The 19,807-nt window shown below is 40.6% G+C and overlaps 1 pseudogene; it reads left to right on the forward strand.

The window, feature by feature from the left end:
* LOC148140632 (uncharacterized) overlaps positions 1-19,553 on the forward strand; it is a 42,236-nt pseudogene extending 22,683 nt beyond the window's left edge.
* The last annotated feature ends 254 nt before the right edge of the window (positions 19,554-19,807 follow it).

Raw genomic sequence — 19,807 nt, forward strand, 5'->3', positions numbered from 1 at the left:
TTATTCCGTCATATGACACATTACTCATTTTTACATAGCCTGTTTCTGGATAGACAGTGCAGTGTACTGCTCCAATCAACAATCTCTGATGTACTCTACAATATTGTTTTCGGTGTCATCTTTGCTCAGCTGAATTGTTCGGTTGAGGAGCAGAATAAAATCACCCATGATCATTATAGAGCCCTACGCACACACCGTTATAGCCAAGTTTATTCTTGTTGCTACAATGAGACAACTCTTTGAGATCCTATAGACAACGCCCATATATTACGCCTTCCCCTTGCTATTTGTTTGTTCCAACCAAACTGCTTCAAAGTCACCGTGTATTGCACTTGTATCACTTTTGTGTCCACACCAATACTGTGCTTTAAGTTATTATTAACACCATCCCAACGTCTTTTACTATTTGCCTCGTCTCAGGAATGGTGAATGCTCAGAAATATTGAATTCACAGTTTTGCTCATCAAGTCACTACGTCTTGTAATACCTGTCAGCTATTTCCATTTGTTCAATCAACTCATCTATCTTGTTCCAAATATTGCATGTCTTCAGGTAAAGAGCCTTATGCTTTGACTTTCCACTGTTTTGACTTACTTTGGCTCTAGTTTCTGCCGCACAGTATTTGCTTATATTTTCTGACCCACCCTTGATTATTGTTCACCTCTTCACCATCTGGAACCTCCTCTATCTGAATTCTTCTTCATATTTTATAAGCTTCCTTTAGACTTACCCCTTAATTTGACAATTAGTTTTTACCTCTATCTACCATACTCATTATATTATTCGAGAAGATATTGGTCCTAGTATAGTTCTAACGAAGCCCATTCCAATGGAACAGTTCTCTCTTTCCCAGCACTGGAGACAGTGGTCCATGAATCATCGCCCAATCCTTTGACCTCAATCATAAAGCCAGGCATTCACCTCTAATTTTATTCAATCTTTGATAATTTTCACTTAGCTCACTTGCAAATTGGCATAGGCAAATCATATCATAGAATAATCTACAATTGCTGCTTTTGTCGGTTTGCTATTTTTTACTTCAGCAACAAGCTGCTGATAATTTCTCAGCAAAACAAATATTCCAGTCCACGTTCATCGTCGGTACATATGTGCACACTAATAACTGGATATTTCCATCTCATTAATATTTCCTCTATTTCTCAGAAGAGATGGCCTTAACTTTGGCATCAGAAAGGCAACATGTATCCCTGATTCTTACAGAGAACAATATATATGCCCAAATGGTCATTAGTACAATGTTTGGCTATTCTCCACCTACTTGTCCATACAATGGTATTTTGGTTAGTTCACTCATCCTCCCTGCAGTCTATTCCCGCCTCCAAACAGAAAGCAATAGAACGTTGATGAAATAACAGAGGAAGAATTGTGATCAGTATTGGTTTCCACGTCTGAGGAGGCAGTTTCCTTCTCCTAAGTTGAAACAGCCAGATTTCAATAGAAAAAGTATTGGGACTTTTTTTTTTTGAGATGCTAACTAATTTGTGCTGAGACTCTGGACATTATCAGAGTGCTCGGTGGTCTAATTGACACAAACTATTCTGATGGTAAGATTAACATTCTTTCTGGAACTACAAGGCAGACCATGCAGCATCAGTGGAGATAAACAGATTTAGCATAATAATTCAATTAGCAAAATCTCAGACATTTCTCAGAACACCAGAAGACGGTTCAACAGGAAGACAAACAGAGGTTGAGTACTTTGGCTGGGCAAAACGGGGACAACATATGAAAAATAAATAGTCATTTAAGACAGAGATGAGAGGTTTGTCTGCTCCGATGGTTGTAAATCTTTTGAATTCTCCACCACAAAATTGCTGAGAGCACAATTAGTGAATAAATTTAAGACTGGCAAGATCTTTCTTTATCTCATGGCAATCAAGGAATGTGTGCCGTGTTTGGGAGAATGGAGACGATACACAAGGGCAGCCGTGATCTTGTAAATAGCAGCAAAGTTGGAGGCCTATTCCTGATCATACATTCTTATGATGGAGTTGGGTGTGACCAGCATTTGCTCTTTCATTCCATGTGAAGGGAAGATCATTCTGGAGTCAATGATAAAACAGAGATGTAGGAGCAAGCGAAGTAGGAATACAAGGAAATGACAGCGACCACTTGTCACAAAGAGAGAGTTGAGCGTCCAAGGGGTCCATTAAAAATGGGGACTGGATATGTGGGATGCAGATGAAATCTGATAGTGGTAAGAGCTTCTATCTATGAAAATAATGGCTACAATTTATTATTTAACTCAAATGTTCATCCTTTACTTGGTTTAAAGTCAGAATATATCATTTTAATAATTCATTATCTTGCTTTTGTTCCCAAAGGTGTCCATGAAAAGCGTGTATTTGCATAATGTTCACTATATGGAGAGCGCAGGTGCAATGACAGCCTTGCATGTTCGACCTGGATGAAGTTCACTTAAGGAACTCAATTAGGAACTCACTTCACTATAAAGGTACCTCAATATTTTCTCTTTATTCTAACAGTTGTATTAATCGTGTCTGCTGCAACAGGATTTCATAGCACCCTGAAAATGTTTTGCACAAAAATGCCTCCATTACATCCATATACTAATCTATCCTCTCAGGGGTTGGAGTGCCTGTTAAGTATTATATGCTTTTGAAATGTATTCCCAGTTAATGCATTACATTGATTTCTATGTCTGCAACACTAGCTCACACTTAGGCATTTCCACTACTGAAGTTGTTTTCACTTGCAGAACATTTTGTCTTCTCTCTAACATTCTCTTTATATTGATGTTGCCCTCTCTCCAACATATTACATTCTTCATATTGATAACAAGAATGCTTTCCCTTTTCATTAATCATTAGTCCTCGTCCATTCTCTTTTAGTCTCGTTATTGTCACATCACTTGATCAATTCCACCCGTGGTATTGTCTACTGTCTCACTCTTTTTGACTGTTATTACAGTCCTATTTTTCATTATTGCACAGTTTTACTATTGATCATCTGTTCGACTGGAATCTCTAATCTTGATTCCATTCCCAATATACTTACCTGAACCAGTTCAACTCTCCTATCCTATTCCCTTTTATTACTGTTGTTTCCTGTGCTCATATTATTTGTTATGCGCTTTGTGTTTGTTTCCTTTGTATCCTTTCAAACAGGTTTTTAAAACGAGTGTAATAAGCTCTCCTAAATTGTTTGGCTCGTTGCCTCTTTTCTGCTAACAGTTAAGCTCAGTGCAATTCAATTTTACCTCTCTTACGGGATTGGCGTTATCTCGAGAAATATAATTCAAATGCTCAAACAAAGGAAAGCCTCTGTTGCCCAATAGGATTCGGCAATTTGTAAAGTCTGTTGGTATCAAGGCCTTTGAGGAAAATATGGAAACCTGGAGTGCAAGACCATCAGATCTTCTGTGAACTGATTCAAATGCGGAACACACTTGGAATAATCGTGTCATAGAGATGTAAAGCACAGAAACGGACCCATCTATCCAACTTGTTCAAGCCGACCAGATATCCTAACATAATCTAGTCCCATTTGTCAGCAATTGACCCAGATCCCTCTAAACACTTCCTATTCAAATATCTGTCGAGTTGCCTTTTTAATATTGTAATTGCACCAGCCTCCACTACTTCCTCTGGTAGCTCATTCCATACAAGCACTAAGTTCTGTGTGAAAAGTTGCCCCATAGGTCCCGTTTATATCTTGCCCCTCTATCCTAAATCTATGCCCTCTAGTTGTGGACCCCTCTACACTAGGGAACAGAACTGTCTATTTATCCTACCCATTCCCCTCGTGATTTTATAAACCTCTATAAGGGCACACCACAGCCTCTGACTCTCCCAGCCTATTCAGCCTCTGTTGATAGCTCAAATTCTCCAACCTAGCAAAATCCTTATAAATCTTTTCTGAACACTTTCAAGTTTCATAACTTCCTTCTGATACTTCTTGAGTGTTGTTTGGTGTTGCACCCACCCAGCCAAATGGAGAGTATTTTGTCACATTTCTGATTTGGGCCTTGTTGATGGCAGATATTCTTTTAGGAGTCAAGAGGTGAGTTAGTTGCTTCAGGATTTCTAGCCTCTCAGTTGTTCTTTGCAGCCAGAGATTTTAAACGGCTGGCCTACTTCACTTTCTGGTCAACATTAATCTCCAGGATATTAATGATGGCAAATTCATCAATGGTAATGCTGTTGAACATCAAGGGGTAATGGTTAGATTCTCTTAGAGATGGTGCTTACTGGACTTTTGCGGGCATTTCGCAGCCAAACCTGGATGTTGTCCAGAACTTGCTTCTGAGTATCTGAGTCATCACAAAGGGTGCCACTCACTGTGAAATTATCAGTGGATGACGCACTTCTGACTGTACGCAAGGGCAAGTCCTTGATGAAGCAAGTGAAAAGTCACCCCACGTTTTCAAGACCCCAACTATAGTATGGATGGAATTCTAAATGAACAATAACTTCAACTTGCATACCTCTGTAAAAAAGAAAAACTTCACACACTACTTTGTAACATAAGAAGTAGAATCTGCAATGGGCCATTCAGGCTATTAAGCTTGATCTGCCATTCAATTATATCTTAGATGATCTGGTTATGACCTTAAATCCATTTACCTGTCTGTTTCTCATTGACTCCATTGTCACACAAATATCTTTCCAACTTTATTGTAGATTAAATCAATGACCCCACCCCCACTTACTGGCTGGAGAAAAGATTTCTGAAGACAAATGACGCAATGAGAGAAGAAATTCCTTTTCATCTCTGTCTTAAATTGGAAAAGCTTTTACTTTCAAATTATACTTTAGTTAAAGAATGTCATGACAGGAGTACCCTCTCAAAATTTATTCTGTCAAACTTACTCAGAATGTTATATTTTAATAAGATCATCTTTTGTTCTTCTAATCTCCAATCAATACAGGCTCAATTCGCTCAGCATTTACTCCAAAGATAATTTTCAATCTCAGGAATCAGTCCAGTGAACCTTCCTTAAGTTGTTTCAGTTTCAAACATGGGCCTCCAAAAGTAAAATGACTAAAACACCACAGTATCAAGGGTCAGTATCACCAATGAGCCAGATTTTCCCTACGTTGCTGCTTCATTCTCCTTACAATAAAGATTAACAAGTTGGTTGCCTTTCTAATTTCCTTGTTTTATTTAAATGCTGACATATTGTGGTTCAAGGACAGTCAGATCCTTTTGCAATGTGCTGTTGTATAATTTCTCTCAAATAACATTCACCACTTTGATTATTTCTACCAATTTGGACATCCTCCCTCAAATAATTTATTCCCAATCCACCTTTAGTATTTTCAACCATGGTATATGGGCGTTGCAGGTTGGCCAGTTTTGTTGCCCATCTCTAATTACCCAGAGGCACATAAGGATCAGCCACATTTGATTGGCCGAATCGCATGCACTTCTACTGCTTCATCCTAAGGTTCCAACAATCAAGGTTTTGTTACATGTCCTGAAAGCAAGTCGTTTGACATTCATTCCAAACATTATGTGTCCCAGTTTCGATCAAAACGGTGCTTGTAAATCAACTGGAGCCAAAGGATTGCATACAAATGGAACTTTAGCCACAAATGCAGCAGATTATACTGTGGACGACTGACCGGTTAGCAAAGACAGACATCTCTGCCTCCAAACAGTCACGTGATTTGTTCTCGGATAACTGAACAGCTTGCTCATAGGACCAAGATACAGGAAAGCTTTTAGGTTTCCACGAGACAAGAACTTTCTTTCTATTTATTCAGTGAACTACTTCAAAGCTGAAATAAATCAGCTTATTTCTTTTTTCAAGTTTAGAAGTTTGCCTTTCAATTAATAATTGGAGATAGTTTTGTAAATGAACTAGCCACCATGTGACTTTTTGCAAAACAACAGAAGCAATAGAGAAATATGGCTGTGAACCAGAATTCTGTCCATTAGGTTCATCCCATTGACCGAGATTATATGCCATTTACCTCTACCTAGGTTCTTTTTTTAATTCTGGCAAGTTTTAACTATTGTTCAAACAGTCTTTCAACATGCATCTCGAAATCGTGTAAAGTGACGAAACTTTGTGGATATTATAAAATGTGCAACCTTCGTGAAGACATCATGAATGAGGGCTTGGTTTGAGTTTATCTTCCAGTGAGTCATGACAGATTCATTCTAACCTCAGCAAAGAATGAACCAAAAAGAGATAATATGATGCCAGTTGATATAAAATGATTCACTACAACTTATTACATGACAGATTTATTTTCCATTTCTCATAGTGAACATGGTGGCCATTTTGATTCTTAGTCGAGGGAGATGCAGTCTGTCTAATTGCATCACTCACGACCTGGTGACCATGGCAACAGTGGATTTCACGGTGATTGTCTTTAATGTGACATTACATCAAATTGCTGAAATTTATTGGTCGGACTTCCTGCTGCTGTACACTCCAGTCTGCACATTTATTCTGTTTCTGTCTCCTATTGCCATTGATATTTCTGTTTGGGTTCACAGTCGCTTTTACCTTTGATCGTTTTGTAGCCATTTGCTGTCAGGAGCTGAAATCAAGATATTGCACAGTGAAAATCGCGGTTGTGGTGAACATTATATTGACCTTGGGTTTCTGTTTAAAAAACATTCCCTGTGTCTTCTTATATATGCCTTATGCTCTAGTCAACAATAAACCATGGGGTTGCTTTGTATCATCAGTGATCCATTTCCAACCTGCAGCGATGGCATTTTCTTGGATTGATCAGCTGTTAACTCCTATTCTTCCATTCGACTTGATTTTATTTCTGAACGTGCTCACTGACAGGCGCATTTTAATGGCCAGTCAAGCCCGAAGGAACCTTCGGGTTTATAGCAATAATGGTCAAAAATACAAGGACCCTGAGATGAAGAATCGCAGAATGTCCATTATTTTACTGTTTGTGATTTCCAGCAGTTTTATCTTGCTCTGGATGACAACGGTCACATATCTTCTGTATTATCGAATTACAAACTTCTTTCTTGTCTCATCTCTACTTAGTCCTTACGAAATTTATGAAAAAACAGGATTCACGCTTCAGCTACTGAGCTGCTGCACAAATACAGCTATATATGCAGTGACCCAGTATAAGTTCATACACGAGTTGATTTTCACTGTCAAATATCCCTTTACTCTCATCAAATTGTAAGTGATCTCAATTTGTAGAAATGCTGCAATGAGGACCGAACAATATCACAGTAAATCCTTCTTGCAGATGAAACACATTGTGGTAATTTCAGATATCCAATATCTATTCCATGGGAATGCAGAATTTTTTCCTGATTTCAATCTGTTAAGATTCAATTTCAATTTTTAATTTCCGTTCCTTTGTTGTAGACTCGAAATAATAAGAAAATTTATTTTGATCTGTACACTACCGGTTTACCTTTGATGTTATTACCGCTAATCTTCTAAATTCCAGGGAATGTGACGCTAATTTGTTCAACTATTTCCATCGACTTGCAATTTACAAGTATCTTTCTTCTAAATGGAATCTAGACTCCCTCCAAGACCAATATCGCCTTGCTGAGATATGGTGTTTGGAATGGCTCACAATATTTCAGGTGTGGTCGACCCAGGGTTTTGTAAAGTGAAAATATATTTACAGTCTCCTTGTATTCTAGTCTTCTGGATGTACAAGCCAACTTTTCAATTGTTTTTCCTAATTAGCTTCAAGATCTGTTCATAGATTTTCAATTACTTATATGGCTGGTTTCAATTTACTATGGTCCTCCACTGTTTCAGAGTTTCCATTGTTTTGAAAGAATCTCCTTTTAACCTTTTTTTCTTCCAAACTATGTGACGACCCATTTGCTGATACTGAAATCAATTGAACAAAGACTTCCAAAATAAGTGACCTCCTATTTTCTGAAACTAAAATCAATTGACCAAAGGTTTAGACATTCACTGAACTGATTAATATCTCACTGTCATTTCACGTTTCCATCTGCACTTTTAGTATTACTCATCACTTTGTCATCTGCAAACCTGTATGTTTTTTCGTAGTTTGCTCTGTCACTAATAAGTGTGGTAAATGATCCAGTCCCAATAGAGATCCTTAGGACTCGTCACATCCTATCAGTTAGAAAAATTACCCAGCATCTCCACTCTCTCATAAGCAAAAACAGAAATTATTGCAAAACGCAGCAGGTCTGGCAGCATCTGTGCAGAGAAAACAGAGTCAAGGTTTTGAGCTTAAAAATGTGTTGCTCGAAAAACGCAGCAGGTCAGACAGCATCAAAGGAGCAGGAGAATCGACGTTTCGGGCATAAGCCCTTCTTCAGGGATGAGGAGGGTGTGTCAAGCAGGCTAAGATAAAAGTTAGGGAGGAGGGACTTGGGGGAGGGGCGTTGGGAATGCGATAGGTGGAAGGAGGTTAAGGTGAGGGTGATGGGCCGGAGAGAGGGTGGGGGCGGAGAGGTCGGGAAGAAGATTGCAGGTCAAGAAGGCGGTGCTGAGTCTGAGGGTTGGGACTGAGAAAAGGTGGGGGGAGGGGAAATGAGGAAGCTGGAGAAATCTGCATTCATCCCTTGTGGTTGGAGGGTTACTAGGCGTTTTGAGTCCATTGAGACTTCTTCAGAACCAACTTGCTGCTCGATTTTTATCAATTTTTATAGGTACAACTGCGCTACCAAGGACTGAAAGAAACTGCAGAGCAGATAGCTGTGGGAGTAGAGGAAGCCATTTTGCTTACAGACCATTTTCCTTCTGAAGCCATTTTGACCTGAGCTAAAAGAGGGTTTACTTATAATACCATTGAGGACTCAAATTAGATATACCTGGGAACTGACTGCGAATGAGGCATTACCTATCGGAGGAAAGACATTATCTAAACGACCCGCTAATGGGATTCTGTCACACACAATGACAGTGCACCTCCAGAAGCCCCTAAGGCTCACGCTCTCTCCATGGGAGCCAGTCAACACAATGCCCGCATACAAGATGGCCCCAATCTACTCAATATGTTGGCCTGGGCCTGTGATCCATTATGGACAGGATGCTACTGATTATTAATTCAATGTTCTTAGATTTGTTAATTTCTTGTTACCATTGTTTAACTGTTGAGTACTGTCAGCCCCGAAGTATCTTTAGCCCTCTCCAATACTATTAAGCTTTAATTAGAACCGTATTGTCTTGCAAGCAACTATCCATCGCTTGTAACCCTTTATAAACCACATATGCCTGCACCTAGGTAGAGAGTTTATGACTCATCAGTTCAGAGTATTATGTGCTGAGCAGTGATTGAACTCTTCACCTATTTGTGGACAAAACAAACATGCCAATTTCACAAGGTCTGCTTACAAGCTTTATTTTAAATTGCACAGTTCTGTGACAATATCCCAGTCCCTCACACAAGATATCCTCCTATCTATTCAGTCCATTTCCTTGGGAATTAACCAATATCATCAAAACCCCTGCCACCGCGGTTATAATCTCTCCCAACCTCTTTTGACAGGCAAAGGGTACAAAAGCTAAGCATTCGTACAAACAGATTCAAGGACAACTTCTTTCCCACTGTTATTGGACTCCTGAATGGACCTCTCAAATTTTAATTTTGATTTCGTACTTTGTGTGCCTTCTCTGCAGCAGTAACATTACATTCTTTGCTCTGTTCTGATACCCGAACGCACTTTGTATGATATGGTCTGCCTGTGCTGCATGAAAAGCAAAACCTTTGACTGTACCTAGGTACACGTGACACGGCTAAATCAAATCAAATCAATTAAAAACTTATATTTCTTTCTGCTCATGTCATTTCCTAAACAATCAATAACATTCCGTTGGCTCCAAAATTTTGAACTTTCACGAACAATCACTAATGATGGAAACTTTCAAATGTTTCTGTCCATACAGTCACATATTTGTGCATTTCTGATTGACAGGAATGAGGAGCCTTGGACGACAAGAGATATTGAGGCTTCGACCAGAAATAAAGGAGGTATGGCTCAGGTACAGGCAGCTGGGATCAAGGGGATCCCTGTAGACACATGGGGAATACAGGAATTTAGAACATAGAATATAGAACAGTACATGCCCTTTGGCCCTCAACATTGTGCGGACCTTTTATCCTACTCTAAGATCACTCTAACCTGCATATACTTCATTTTACTATCATCAATGTGTGTATCCAAGAGTCGCTCAAATGTCCTTTAATTTATCTGACTTCACCATCACTGCTGGCAGTGTATTCCACTTTCTGTGTAAAGAATGGGTGGCACAGTGGTTAGCACTGCTGCCTCACAGCGCCAGAGACCCGGGGTCAATTTCCGCCTCAGGCAACTGTCTGTGTGGAGTTTGCACATTCTCCCCGTGTCTGCGTGGGTTTCCTCCGAGTGCTCTGGTTTCCTCCCACAGTCCAAATATATGCAGGTTAGGTGAATTGGCCATGCTAAATTGCCCGTAGTGTCAGGTGTAGGGGAATGGATCTGGGTGGGTTGCTTTTCGGAGGGTCGATGTGGACTTGTTGGGATGAAGGGCCTTTTTCCACACTGTAAGTAACCTAATCTAATCGACCATTGGGAAATTTATCAAACGTCTTTCCAAAATCCATATGCACTGCTCTAGGATCATCAATGTCTTTTGTCACATCCTCAAAGAATTCAATAAGGCTTGTGAGGAACGATCTGTCCCTCACAAAGCCCTGCTGACGAACTCAAACCAAACAATGGTTTTCCAAGTATTCAGAAATTCTGCCTCACAAAATCCTGTCCAATAATTTGCCCACCACAATGTTATTCCCTTTCACAAACAAAGGAATAATCCTTGGCACTCGAAAATCATACAGTACTACTCCATTGTACATTGGAAATGCATTGATCATCACCAAAGCCACAGCAATATCTTCCCTGAAGAAGGAAATCAGTAGGGTGAAAAGTGGGTATGAGAATAGCCTTGCCAGGGATTCCAAAGAAGTTCTGTAAGTATATTAAGGAAAAAGAATAACTAGAGAGAAAATAGGATCCCTCAAGGACCAAAGTGGGCATGTATGTGTATTACCATAGGAGATGGATGAGGTCCTCAATGATGTTTCCGTGCTGTACTTCTCTATGATTCTATCACTCAGTCGTTACTATGGAGAAAGACATGAAGACGTGGGATCATGAGGGAGTTGGTGGTCATAGTTTGGGAACAGTCTGTATCACAGTAGGTGTTGAACATATTAGAATGTATGAAGTTGAATTAATCTCTTGGTATATCCATGAACACTGCAAGAGGCTAGAGAAGAAATAAGGAGTGTAGTAGAACAGAGGGACCTTGGAGTTCAGACTAGCTGATTCAGGCACGGGAGAGTTCCATAAGACTGGATGGTAGCGAATGTTGTGCCCTTATTCAAGAAGGGCTGCAAAGAAAATCCTGGGAACTATAGACCAGCTTAACATCCGTGGTAGGTAAGTTATTTGAGGCAATTCTGAGCGATAAACTATACAACATTTGGAAAGACAGGGTTTGATTGGGAGTAGTGAGCATGGCCTTGTGCATTGGCGATCATGCCTCACAAAGTTGTTAGAGTTGTTTGATGAAGTGACCAGGCAGTTAGGTGAGGGCAGGATGGTATATGCAGTCTACATCGATTTCAGTAAGACCTTTGATATGGTAGGCTGCTCTGGAAGGTTCGATCGCATGGAATCCAGGAGGAGCTGGCAACTTGGATGCACAATTGGCTTGATAGTGGGAAGCAGAGGGTAACAGTGGAATAATGGTTATGATACTGGAGGCCTGTGACTCGTGAAATGCCTCAAGGATTGGTTTTGGGCCCTTTGCTGTTTGATATCTATAACAATGATTTGGATGAGAATGTACAAGACGTGCTTAGTAAGTTTGCAGATGACATTAAAATAGGTGGTATCATAGCCAGTGAGGAAGGCTATCAGAAGTTGCAGCAGGACCTTGTTCAGCTGGGGGAGTGAGCTGAGAAATGGCAAGTGGAGTTTAATATAGATAAGTGCGACGTCTTGCATTTTGGAATGTCAAATCAAGGGAGTATTGTGGTGAATGGTATGGCATTAAGGGGTATAGTGGAGCAGAAGGACCTTGGAGTTCAGATGCATGATTCTATGAAAGTGTAGTCATAAGTAGACAGGACAGTGAAGAAGGCTTTTAGCACACTGGCCTTCATCAGTCTGGGCACTGCATATAAACGTGAGGAAGCTGTGTTGCACTGTTACATTAGTGAAGCCACACTTGGAGTATTGTCTTCAGTTTTGGTCAATTTGCTATCAGAAGAATGTTATTAGACTGGAAAGAGTGCAGAAGAATTTACAAGGATATTGCCAGGACTGTAGGGTCTGGGGAATAGGGAGAGATTGGACATGCTAGGAGGCTTTTTCTTTAGAGTGCAGGAGACAGAGCGGGGAGCCTACAGAAGTGCATAAGTTCATATGAATCACGGATAGGATGAATGCACCCTATTTCTCCAGGGTTGGGGAATTGAGGACTAGAGGACATCATTTAAGGTTGGGGGAAGAATAAAAGGGAACCTGAAGGGCAACTTATTTACACAGAGTGTGGTACACATATATTATATTTATTAGATTCCCTGCAGTGTGGAAACAGGCCCTTCGGCCCAACCAGTCCACACCAACCCTACGAAGAGTAACCCACCCAGACCCGCTTCCCTCTAACTAATGCACCTAGTACCATGGGCAATTTAGCATGGCCAATTCACCTAATCTGCACATCTTTGGACTGTGGGAGGAAACCAGAGCACCCGGAGGAAACCCACATAGACACGGGGAGAATGTGCAAACTCCACACAGACAGTCATCCGAGGGTGGAACCGAAACTGGGACCCTGGTGCTGTGAGGCAGCACTGCCAACCACCGAGCCACCGTGCCGCCCATGAGCCACTTAGCCCCGTCCTGCATATGCAATGAGCTGCCAGAAGAAGTGATGAGGCGGGTACTTAAAATGAATTTCGACAAAAACAAGGATAGGTAAGGTTTAGAAGGATACTGACCAAGTTCAAGGAAATGGGGTGAGAGTGGATGGGCGTACAGTTTGGTACGGACCAGTTTGGGTCAAAGGGCCTGTCTTTGCTTAGGACTCTATGAATCTATGGCTCTATGGATCAATATTCCAGATGTCCAATTATGTTGTGATTTTGCATTTAGCAGTTGAGGGGAATGTGAGTTTAGTTCGTGAAATCTGTGATTGAAAGTTGATCTCAGTAACAGTGAGACCAGAACTATTATTAAATACTGTAGAACCTTCTGTTTCCTTTTCAATCATGTCCTTTATGGAAAGAAAGCTGCTATCTTTACGAGGACATGGCTTTGAGGTGATTAAAAATTTAATTAAGCCAAAAAATGTCAGCAAACATGATCTGCTTGGATTTCTAGAAGGCTATTGACAATGTGCTGCAGAGGAGGCTGTCAAATAAGATAAGACACCATAGCGTTGCGGGCAAGTGACTGGCAAAGATAAAGGATTAGCTGACTGGCACAAGGGAGAAAGTCAGAATAGAAGGGTCTTTCTCAGAAATGCAACTGATAACTTGTGCAGTTCTGCAGTGCTCTGTATTTGGACCACAACTATTCACGTTATAAATTAACAATCTGAACAAATAACTGAGGGCGTTTTTGCTGAGTGTACACATGTCACAAAGATAGGTTGATGTGCAGATAGTGTTGAGGAGGTAGGAAGGCTGTGGAAAGACTCAGACAGGCTCAGAAAGTGAGCAAAGAAATGGCAGGTATAATGCAAAGTGTCAGGTTATGCACTTTGGTCAGAAGAATACAGAACTGGACTGTTTTCTAAATGGGGAACGGTGTCAGAAGACTGAACACAAAGAGACCTGGAGTCCTTGTTTCGGATTCTCTTAACATGCAGGTTTAGTTGGCAGAAAGGAAGGCAAGTGCAACGGTAGGATTCATTCCCAGAGAACTAGAACAAAAGAGCAGAGATGTATGCAGATATAAATACGGAGATTTTAGAGGGATATGGGCCAAATGCTGGCCAATGAGACGAGATTAATTTCAGATACCTCGTCGGCATGGACGAGTTGGACCTAAGGGTCTATTTCCATGTCCTACGTCTCTGTGACTGATGACTCTAGGTACTTCAGAGAGTTTATACGGCTCTTGCTAGACTGCATTTGGAATATTCTGAGCAGTTTTGGGCCCCATTACGATGAAACATGGACAAGTTTTCGACAGCATCCACAGGAGACATAAAAATAGTCGTGAAGATGAAGGGCTTGTCAAATCAGTTAAAGACTCTGGGTCGGTATTCAATGGAGTTTAGAAGGATGAGGATTCCATTGAAACTTACAGAACGCTCAGAGACCTGGATAGATTAGATGTGGAGAATATGCTTCCACTACCAAAAGAGACCATGTCCTGAGTGCACATCCTCAGAATAAAGGGGCAATAGTTCAGAACTAAGATGAGTAATTTCTCCAGCCAGGAGAGGGTGAATATAGGAACTCCTTGTTCCAGAAGGCAGTGAATACCAAGTCATAGAGTGCATTTAAGACAGGCATAGGGATGCTATTGATTTTTAAGTTGATCAAGGGTTACTGGAAGAAGACAGGAGAATGCGGCTCAGAAAGATATCAGCCATGAATGGACATTGAGCAAACATGATAGGCTGAATGGCCTAATTCTGTACCTATATCTTATGGTCTTATGAAATCTGCCAGCAATTCCTTCAGATCCACAGTACTGCAGAGCCTTTTTGGTCTTATTTCACTTTCCCGACCTAAAGTTTCATCAAGAAAAACTGGCAGCCTCATATCACAGAGTCATAAAGATGTACAGCATGGAAACAGAATCTTTGATTCAACTCATCCATGCCGCCCATATAGCCTAACCTAATCTAGTCCAATTTGCCAGCATTTGGCCCATATCTCTCTAAACCCTTTCTCTGCATATACCCATCCAGATATCTCCACGGCTTTCTTTGGCAACTCATTCCAAACACGCACCATCCTCTGCATGAAAGGTTTCCCCCTTATGTCCCTTTTAAATGTTTCCCTTCTCACCATAAATCTACTCCCTCTTTTTTTGAATCCCCTACCTGGGGAATAAACCTTGACAATTCACTCTATCCATGCCTCTCATGATTTTGTAAAATTCTGTAAGTTGAATATATTTGGTTATTATGCTAAATAATATCTTACTGCAAAAACTAAGTTCAGGCTTAAATGGACTGGTATAAAATTTGCATTTTCATAGCAAAATTTTCAACAAAGGACATTTAAAACAGATAACCAATTCAGAAGGGACAAGACAGTGTTCCCCGAGACATGTGTCAATTGGAATAGAATGAAACACATCAGAGAATTAAATATGAACTGCAATGATCTGTGTGCAGTGAACGGATTTAACTTCATGAAGCACTTGCATCAATACACAGGGAAGAATGATCTGTTCCATTGGGACGGACTGAAGCCGTGCTCTGGTGAATCATAATTAAGACAGCAAATGGGTTTTGAAGTAACAAGAGTGTTTGGGTAAAAAGGAAATTTAGAAATCTCATCAGAGAAAATCTGAGCCAAAAGATCAGAGATGGGGACAAGGACCAGCATAGTGCAACATGAAGGGACAGTGAATGCTATATCAGTAACAACAGTCCACGCACAGATTCATGAAAAAAAATAAAATTGAAGGTTCGAAGCATCCACAAATTTAAGTGAACTATTGGCATATATTAATGCGACCGCTACAACTTCAAATCAAGATCAAGAATTAAATATTCTCGTGAATATGATATTCTGGAAAAGACAGAGAGAATGACAAAGGAGGAGTAGGAGCATTTACAGCAAAGGACAACAAAACCGTTAACGAGGAAACATCTCAGATTAAGTCACGTCAGAACAAAATAAGTGAAAACAGAAATAGCTGGGGTATCCAAGCAGTTCTGGCAACATCAGTCTACCTATATTCTCCCTGTATTCTCTGACAGTCGCTTATACTTTCTGCTACTCCACCAATCTTCGTGTCATCTGCAAACTTGCTGATCATGCCAATAGTGCTCTCTTTTAGATCATTTAGGTATATTACAAACAACAGTGGCCCCAGCACTGACCCCTGTGGAACATCACTGGTCACCTTTCTCCATTTCAAGAAACTCCCTTCAACTACTACTCTGTCTCCTGTTGCTCAACTAGTTCTTTATCCACCTAGCTAGGACACCCTGCACACCATATAACTTCACTTTCTCCATTAGTCTACCATGAGAAACCTTATCAAACGCCTTACTAAATTCCATATATATGACATCAACAGCCCTTCCTTTATCTATCAACTTGGTCACTTCCTCGAAGAACTCTGTTAAGTTGGGAAGGCATGATCTCTCCCGAACAACGCCAAAAGCTATCACTGATAAGCCCATTGTTTTCTAAATATAAATAAATCCTATCCCTCAGTACTTTGTCCTGCAACTTTCCCACCACCAACTTCAGGCTCACTGGTCTGGAGTTATCCCTACTACACTTCTGTACAGGGGGACAACATGAGCAACCCTCCTGTCCTCCAGCACCTCACCTGTATTTAAGGATGCCACAAAGTTATCTGTCAGGGCCCCAGCTATTTCCTCTCTCGCCTCCCTCAGCAACCTGTGATATATCTTACCCAGTCCTGGGATTTGTCCACCTTAATAACCTCTAGTCTACCCAACACATCTTCGATACTTATGTCAACGTGATCCAGCCTAATCAAACTTCTATCTCTAATCTCAACATTCATCATGTTCCTCTCCTCAGTGAACACTGATGCAAAGTAATCATTCAGAATCTCACCCATTCTCTCAGGTTCGACACACAGCCTTCTTTCGTTATCCTTTAGTGGACCAATCCTTTCTCTAGTTACCCGCTTGCTTCTTATATAATAATAAAATGGTTTGGGATTCTCCTTAATTCTGCTCGCTAAAGTTATTTCATGACCCCTTTTAGCCCACTTGATTCCTCATTTAAGACTTGCCCTACTCTTCTAATATTCTTCCAGGGCCCGTTCTGATCTTAGCTGCCTAGACCTTATTATGCTTCCCTTTTCCTCTTGGCTAGTCGTACGATTTCTCCCGTCATCCACGGTTCACGAATTTTGCCCTTCCTATCATTTGCCTTCAACGGGCCATACCTATCCTGCACTATCTTTAACCTATCTTTGAAAGCCTCTCACATCTCAAATGTGGACTTCCCTTCAAATAGCTGAGTCCAATTTACATTTCCGAGCTTCCCCCTAATTTTGATATAATTGGCCTTGGCCCAGTTTAGTTCTCTTCCCTTAGGACCACTCTCTTCTTTATCTAAGAGTATTCTAAAACTATCAGAATTGTGGCCACTGTTCCCAAATAAATTCCCCACTGCAACTTCTACCACTTGTCCTGGCTCGTTCCCCAATACCAAGTCCAATATGGCCCCTTCCCTCGTCGGACTATTGACGTACTTCTCTAGAAAACTCTCCTGGACACTTCTTACAAATTCTACCCCATCCAGAGCTCTGACGTTAAGTGCATCCCAGTCAATGTTGGGAAAATTAAAATCTCCCATCAGCACTACACTATTGCCTCTACATATTTCCACTTATTTTACTGTTTGTATTTGTTTTTTTCTCCTTCCTTTCAATCAGGCTGTCGTGAGCCTAATAATAAGGCTAAATCCTTCTGTAGTTGTTGTCTGTCTCGTGCTACTATTTATGCTCATTGCTATCAAATTTTAATTCCTCCTAATGGATTGGTGTTGGTGAGAGACATTTAACCAAGAGGATCAATCAAAAATAGATTCAGTTGCCCAACGTGATTCTTCAATTTGTAAAGACTCTGGGGATCGAGAGTCATGAAGAAAAGATGGGAATACCAAGTTGAAGATTTTCAGATCAGCTCTGACCTCTTTGAATCAAAGACTGACTTGATTGACTGAATGGTCTGCTTCTACTCCTTTGTCTTAGGGGACCAAAAACCAAGGATTGTTCCATGTTATGAAAGTAAATAATTTGATATGCAGCGTGGACATTATTTGTCCAACTTTGGATCATAGCAGTGTTGCAGTTGAACTTGATACAAAGTGTTGTATGCAAACGGAGCTTCGAATGGCAAAAATAGTCGATTCGATTGTGAATTACTGAGCAGTTACCAATGACCGACGTGTTCTGCCTTCAAACAGCTGGAAGATCTATTCTCAGATAACTGCACAGCTTGAAGGTGATGACAAGATAAAGAGAAGCCATTAGGTTTCCACCATCTAAGAGCTCTATCTCTCGCGTGCTCTGCCTATCTCCATTCTGAGGTAGTAAAAACTTTTTTTTTCTTCAGACGTTGCTATGAAATTTAATTGACTAAATTGACACATTTGTGTCAGCCAACTAGCCCTGTACCATTCGCAGAACAGTGGAAGCAATAGAGAAGGATAACTGAGAAGCAGAATTCGGACCAGCAAAAAATTAATCAGGGTCATTCCAGCAAATCTTGTGAAAATAAACCATTGAACTCCTTTCCCAGTGACCATTCGAACCATAGTCTACTTTTGTTTTGTTTTTTGGTTTTCCAATGTGTGTGTGTGTGCGTGTGTGTTGGGGAAATTATGATAGGAGTGTGTTTTAGTTGGTAGTATACTATGTCAATGGAACTTTCAACACCTCTTCTGTTTATTTTGATAAGTAGTAATTATTCATAGAATCATCGAATCCCTAAAGGATGGAAGCAGGTCATTTGGCGCATCGACCCTCAGAAGAACATCCCACCATCACCATGCACACTATCCCGCCAACCCTATCTCTATAGCCCTGCACTTCCCATGGTTAACCAACCCCAGCCTGCAAATCCCTGGACTCTGTAGTGCAAATTAGCACGGCCAATCCACCTAAACTGCATAAATCCGGACTGTGAGAAGAAACCAGAGCACCCGGGCATGGAGCTACTTTCCAAACTCCACACAGACTATTGCCTGAATGTGGAATCGACTCAGATTTCCTGGCATTGTGAGGCAGTTATGCCAACTGTTGAGCCACTGTTTAACTCGGCATGTGTTTTCTATGAAAGATCAGGTAAATTGAGGAATCTTTGTAACATTTTCAAAGACTCCAGGAATAGTGGGCTTGATTTTAGCACTACCCTACTGAGACATGTCAAATTTATTCCATCAGGATGACTAGCAACTTCATCACAGAAAACTGGAATGAAAAGAGAAAATTCTGCCAGTTCCTTGCTAATTGACACATTATTGTTAGTTGCAGCCTGCTTTGTTACTCTTTCTTTTTTTTTATTTCTTGCAGTAAACTTGGTAGCGATAGAAATCTTGTGTCATGGGAAATGTGTACTGTCTAAATGCATCATTCACTACCTGGTGTCCATGGCAACAGCAGACTTCATGGTGACATTATATCAGATTGCTGCAATTTATTGGTGGGACTCTGTGCTGCTCTACACTTCTGTTGTAAAAATTATCCTCTTCCTCTCTCCAACTGCCATCGATATTGCTGTCTGGTTCACGGTCACTTTTACCTTTGATCGTTTTCTAGCCACTTGTTCTCAGAAGCTGAAATGCAAATATTGTACAGTGAAAACTGATGCTCTTGTGACCATCATATTGACATTTGTTTTCCATTTATAGGACATTCCCTGGGCCTTCTTGCACATTCCTTATGAACAAGTGAACAAAATACTATGGGGATGTTTTGTATCACCGGTAATTTACTTTCAACCTACAGCAATGACATTTTCTTGGATGGAACAGTTGGGAACTCCCATTCTCCCATTCATGTTGATTTTGTCTTTGACCATCCTCACTGTCAGGCACATTTTAGTGCCCAGTCAGGCCCGGAGGAATTGGGTTTGGCACAGAGATGAAAGGCCTTTTTGTTAAAA

This window comes from Chiloscyllium plagiosum, unplaced genomic scaffold (genome assembly GCF_037043375.1).
Source record: "Chiloscyllium plagiosum isolate Xiang-an unplaced genomic scaffold, Cpla_swu_hap1 HiC_scaffold_35, whole genome shotgun sequence".
In the NCBI taxonomy this organism is placed as follows: domain Eukaryota; kingdom Metazoa; phylum Chordata; class Chondrichthyes; order Orectolobiformes; family Hemiscylliidae; genus Chiloscyllium; species Chiloscyllium plagiosum.